This window comes from Muscardinus avellanarius, assembly GCF_963383645.1.
Source record: "Muscardinus avellanarius genome assembly, chromosome: X".
NCBI classification, from domain to species: Eukaryota; Metazoa; Chordata; class Mammalia; order Rodentia; family Gliridae; genus Muscardinus; species Muscardinus avellanarius.
In genome coordinates, this window is record NC_137792.1 from 41,434,422 (window position 1) to 41,441,140 (window position 6,719).

The following is a 6,719-nucleotide window of genomic DNA, read 5'->3' on the forward strand; positions in this document are numbered from 1 at the left end:
CACAATAAATAAATAAATAAATAAATAAATAAATAAATAGCTGGGGTGTAAAATGAAATTACTAAGGAAATTAGTTTAGGTGGATATGGATCCCAAGGAAATTCAAATTTCATTTTGTAGAAGGAAAATACAACATGCTCATTATTCCACTGAAATTAAAATCCTCTTAAGTTTTATCCTTTGTATTTTGAATTTACCTTCCTAAATCCAATTATTTTTTTCTTTCTAAAGTTCCCTACCAAAATTCCCAAGCCTAATCTTAATAATGATTATCTTTCTAATTATCTAAGGTTTCTTCTGGCCTTGGAGAAATTCCACTCTGCATTATAAAGCTGAGTCTTTGGAGGAGGTGTTTTTTGTTGTTGTTTTTTAGCAATGCTGGGGATGGTAGCCAGGGCCTTTCACATGCTAAGCAGAAGCTCCTCCTCTGAGCCAAACCCCCAGCCCTGGTGAGGCGCTCAATAGAGTGACTTTGAAAGAATGTCAGTCCTAAGTTCCTGTAGGAATTCAGAGTAAAGAACATTGTGTAAATTCCCAGGATTGTTGCCAATGCCATCTCCATTAACGAGTGTCCATGAAATCACTGCCTTAATAATGAGGCGTAGAAACTGTTATGGCCTGTAAAAACTATCAAATGGCACCCATATTCAAAATGGAAAATGCGTTGTACATGAGATCTCTAAAACTCTAACCCTATAAATAAGGGTTATTTATTTATTTTTTTTTTTTGCAGTACTGGGATTGAACCCAGGGCATTCTACCTCCAAGCTACACCCCCAGACCTATTTTTTATTCTTTTTTTTTTTTTTACAGGTCTGGGGATGGAACCCAGGGGCATTTGACCTCCAAACTACACCCCCTGCCCTATTTTTTATTCTTTATTTTGAAACAGGGTCTCACTGAGTTGCAAAGAGCCTAAGTAGCTGAGGCTGGCTGCGAACTGAGATCCTCTTGTCTCAGCCTCCCGAATGCTGGGATTACAAGCGTGAGCCCGGCTCTATTTTTTAATTCTTTATTTTGAAACAGGGTCTTATTAAATTGCAGAGGGCCTCATTAAGTAGCTGAGGCTGTCCGCGAAAGGCGATCCTCCAGTCTCAGCCTCCTGAATGCTGGAACAAGCTTGCGCCACCATGCCAGGCTTTATTTTTTATTCTTTATTTTGAAAGTCTCACTATGTTGCAGAGGGCCTCACTAAGTAGCTGAGGCTGTACACGAAGTGTGATCCTCCTGTTTCAGTCTCCCAAATCCTGGGATTATGGGCTTGTAACACACTGGCTAATAAGGGTATTTTTTGATGCTGGGGACAGAAAGGATTTGCACCCATTATGCATGTGCTCTACCATTGAACTACATCCCCAGCCTAAATGAGGATTTAAATCCCAGTTTTGAACCAGGCGTGATGGCGCAGTTTTGTAATCCCAGCATTCAGGAGGCTGAGACCAGAGGATCAGGGTTCCTTGCCAGCCTCAGCTACTTAGTGAGGCCCTCTGCAGCTTAGTGAGACCCTGTTTCAAAATAAAGAATAGAGCCGGGCGTGGTGGTGCACGCTTGTAATTGTAATCCCCGCCTTTCAGAGGCTGAGACAGGAGGATCACATGGGTTTGAAGCCAGCCTCAGCTACTTAGTGAGGCTTTCAGCAACTTAGTGAGACCCTGTTTCCAAAAAAAAATATATAACCCGGAGGTAGGAAGCCTCTGGGTTCCACCCCCAGTACCACCAAAAAGAAAGAAAGAAAGAAAGAAAGAAAGAAAGAAAGAAAGAAAGAAAGAAAGAAAGAAAGAAAGAAAGAAAAAATAGGGATGGTGGTGTAACCTGAAGGTAGAATGCCCCTGGGTTCAACCCCCAGTACTAAAACAGGCAGACAAAATACAAAAAACAAGAAAAAAAAGAAAAGAAAAATAAAGAAAACAATAACAACAAAAAAATAAAAACAGATGGAAGCCAGGTAATCTCAGTACTTGGGAGGCTAAGACAGGAGATTGCAAGTTCGAGACCAGCCTCAGCAATTTAGTGAGGTCCTGTTTCAAAAGAAAAAATAAAAAAGGGCTACTCGAAGGTAGGATGCCCTGGATTCAATCCCCCATACCACAAAACTGAAGAAAAGGAAACGAATAAATAAAAACCATAGAGGCAGAGATGGAACTAGGCAAGGAGGAGGAAGTGGGGAAGAAGACAGGACTAACCTGGAAGCCCACTGAAATTCCTCTGGGAAGCTGATGGCATCAAATTTAGACTAGGCTGGGGTGTTTGGCTCAGCAGTAGTGTGCACTTAGCGGGAGTGAGGCCCTGGATTCCATCCCCAGCATCAAAACGCTTTCAAATTAAAAAAAAAAAAAAAAAGCAAGCAAGCTGGACTGAAAGAGGATGCAGGTAGGGCACGAATATGCCTCCCTCTGAGGCTTGGCATCTGAAGTGTCCTGGCCCTCACAGGGCCCCTTGTTAATTTCTTATAGCCTCTGCCATTTTTCCTTGTCTGGGGCCATTTTCATTTGACTCTTGGATGTCTCCATGCTTTCACCTGTCTCCATCTCCCTATGCGTGTCTCCGTTTCTATTGTGTGTGTGTGTGTGTGGGGGTACGGGGATGGAACCCAGGAGCATTCCACCTCCAAGCTGCACCCCCAGCCCTAGTTTTTCTTCTTTATTTTCAAACAGGGTCTAAGTTGCTGAGGCTGCCCATGATCTATAATCCTCCTGTCTCAGCCTCCCAAGTACTATGGGATTACAAATGTGTGCCACCATGCTCGGCTTCAATTTCTATTTTTCTCCATCTTTGTCTCTCACCTTCTTTTTTTTTGGGGGGGGGGTCTGGGGATGGAACCCAGGGGCATTCGACCTCCGAGCTACACCTGCTGCCCTTTTATTATTTTGAAACCGGGTCTCACTAAGTAGCTAAGGTTGTCCACGAACCGTGATCTTCCTGTCTCAGACTCCCGAATGCTGGAATAACAAGTGTGCGCCACCACGCCCGGCCCTCACCTTCTCTTGATCTCTGTGGTACCTCCCTATGGATACAGCCCAGAGTCTGACCCCATATTCTCTTCGAAGTCTTAGGAACAAAAGCAGACCATGCAGCCATAGTCTGAAACTATCCTAAACTCACCTTAGCTTTGCTCTTTCTCTAGTTCTATTGTTTTCTTTCTTCTCATTTCAAGTTTATAGCAACTTTAGCAATACCAATTCTACAGGTTGCAGACCAGTTTTGCACTTTTCCCATGCCTTGGCTTCTGCGCCATTCTTTCGCATTTAAATGTGGTACAGGTCTCTCTCAGCAAGTAGCAGAGAGAGGTCAGGAGAGTTGTCTTCGCTGGTGTCCAGATGCCCCCCAGTGGCGGAGACTGTGAATGGGGTGCCAGCAGCAGGAGTGCTCAAGGTGCTTGGAGGCCTCTGAAGGGGCAGAGCCTTGAGACGTGTGGACCTGGGGTCAGGCATAGATTCCCAAATTTATTTAGCATACCAACCCCTTTTCAGGGGTAAAAGAAATCATAGTGGGCATTGTGGCGCAGGCTTATAATCCCAGCATTAGGGAGGCTGAGACAGGAGGATCATGGTTCACAGACCGCCTCAGCTACTTAGTGAGGCCCTTTGCAACTCAGTGAGACCATTTCAAAATAATGAAAATAAAAACAGGCCTGGGGGTATAGCTCCGAGGTAGAATCACAAAGGACCCCCCAAATCTACTTTTGTTCTCAGTACTGGGGATGGAAACCAGGGGCATTCGATCTCTGAGCTATACCTCCAGCCCTATTTTTTTATTCTTTATTTTGAAACAGGGTCTCACAGTGTTGCAAAGGGCTTAAATAGCTGAAACTGCCAACTGCAATCCTCCTGTCTCAGCCTCCCCAATAGTGGGATTACAAGCATGTACTACCAGGCCTGGCTAAAATCTACTTTTTTTGTGTGGTACTGGGGATTGAACCCAGGGGTGTTCTACCTTCAAGCTACACCCCTGACATCATTTTTTTTATTTTTTAATAGGTTCTTGCTAAGTTGCGGAAGGCTCTAAGTAGTTGCAGATGGCTGTGAATGGACAGTCCTCCTGTCTCAGCCTCCTAAGTACTGAGATTACAAGCATGTGCCACCACACCTGGCTCTGAATTTTTTTTATTACTGGGGATAGAACCCAGGGGCATTGTACCTCTGAGCTACACCCCCAGCCCTATTTTATTTTTTTGTGGTACTAGGGGTGGAACCCAGGGGCTTTTCTACCTCTGGGCTATACTCCCAGACCAATTTTATATTTTATTTGCAAACAGGGTCTCACTAAGTTGCTGAGAGCCTCACTCAGTAGCTGAGGCCGGCTTTGAACCCGAGTATTCCCTGTCTCAACCTCCCAAGCACTGGGATTACAAGCGTGGGCCATTATGCCGGGCTCGAGCCCTATTTTATTATTATTATATGCGGTACTGAGGATGGAACTCAGGGGTATTTTACCTTTGAGCTACATCCCAGCCCTACTTTTTTACTTTTTATTTTGAAACAGGGTCTCGGCCGGGCGTGGTGGTGCACGCTTGTAATCCCCATGCTTGGGAGGCTGAGACAGGAGGATCGCACAGGTTCAAAGCCAGCCTCAGCTACTGAGTGAGGCTCTCAGCAACTTAGTGAGACCCTGTTTCCAAATAAAATAGGAAATAGGTCTGGGAGTATAGCCCGGAAGTAGAAAGCCTCTATGTTCTACCCCTAGTACCACCCAAAAAAAGAAAGAAAGAAAGAAAGAAAGAAAGAAAGAAAGAAAGAAAGAAAGAAAGGGTCTCACTGAGTTGCAAAGGGCCTGAGGCTGTCTGTGAACCAAGATCCTCCTGTCTCACACTCCCAAATGCTGGTATTACAAGTATGGGCTGAAATTTCTTTTTGAAGCAAATAAGCAGCAGTAACAAACTTGCACTCACGTGTCAATATTTCTTGCCAGCATCACCCCCACTCATACTGCTTTATAAAAGTACATAGGATGCCATTAAAGGAGGCTGGAGAGGCAGGGCAGCAGGGGGGTAGGGCCTGTGGCTGCCTTAAGGGCAGTGCAGAAAACTAGGAAAGGGGTGGGCCTGCTACAGCCTTTGGTGGTGGAACCTTGGTAGAGCTAGGCCTTGGCAGAGGTGCAGGGTGGTTCTGAGGGCGAGAGATCACTGAGGGGAGGGGAAGGAAGGGCCCCAGGGTCATGGACTAGTGTGCACTGGAGGCGGGCTAGGAGTCTGACTTGGATACAAATGCTGTAGCCTGAGACACACGGGTATGAAGGTGCCCCAGATCCACAGAGGGCACTGCTGTGGGAGTGCCCGGGTCACAGGGTTTGGGGACATGCCCCTACTGAGAGCTGTGTGCAAGCAGAGAGGGACTGGGGCCAACTCCACCCTGGCTATTCTGGGGTGGTTCCACAATGCCTGGTACTGACTCATCCAAGCAAGATGTGAAGCAGTCACCATGGCAAATGGCTTTCCATCCCTACGGACCAGTATTGTGTGAGAAAAAGGGCGCTTCTACCTCCTTGCAGAAATGGGAGTTTTTGTTTCTCATGAGGCCATTTGTACTATAGTAGTATATGCAGAGGAAACCCTTGATCCCTCAGGAAGCTTTTCATTATCACCTTGGTATTTGCTCCGCCAATGCAGTTTGCCCCAACCATGTAGGATGTGCGCAAAGGTGACAGCTCTTGGGGGGTGTTATCTGTATAGAAAAAATTTTCCCTGCTGGGCATGGTGGTGCAAGCTTGTAATCCCAGCATTTGAGAGGCTAAGACAAGAGGATCTGGGTTCAAGGACAGCCTCAGCTACTTAGGCCCTTTGCAACTCAGTTAAACAGTTTCAAAATAAAGAATATTGCCAGGTGTGGTGGTGCACACTTGTAATCCCAGCATTCTGGAGGCAGAGCATTCCAGAGGCAGAGACCAGAGGATTGTGGTTTGTGGACAGCCTCAGCTACTTAGCGAGGCCCTAGGAACACACACACACACACACACAAATAAAAATAAAAAAGTAGGGCTGGAGGTGTAGCTCAGAGTTAGAATGCCCCTGGGTTCTATCCCCAGTACCCCTCTCCCCCCCAAAATCCCATACCTTCCTTACCCCCAAAAGAAAATTAATTTCTATTTTGTGGTTACCCTTATAAAACCACCAAGTCAAGCAGCTGTCATTCCAGCTACTCAGGAGGCTGAGGCAGGAGGATCACACGTCCCAACCCAGCCTGAGTAACTCAGTGAGACCCTACCTCAAAAAAACAAAACAACCAAAACAACTCCCCCAACAACTGAGAACACTGAACATAGCACCTTTTAAGAGAAAACTGGGTGTCCCCAAACCCTACTTCCATCCTGGGGCCACAGTGTGGTGACGTGTGTGGGGATTATTTTTGCAAATGGGGTGAATGCTATCCAGAAATAAAGGGGTTCTTGTGAGGCCAACCTCCCGGCCTTGGTGATAGGGGCGTGCGGCAGAGCGGCTGGGGGACTGGCATGCACATGCCTGTGGCATCAGGGGCGCACTGCGTAGATCCCACCCCCAGCGATCCTTTGGTTCACCTCCTTCTTCCCCACACCCGTTCCTGTCTGCTTAAGACTCTTCATACCATTCTTTATGCACCCATTTCACGGCTTTTTTTTCATGGTACTGGAGCTTGAACCCAGGGGTGTTTTACTTCCATGCCATACCCCAGCTGGTATTTTTTGTTTTGTTTTTGCAGGTCTGAAGATTGACCCCAGGGGCATTCTACCTCTGAGCTACACCCCCA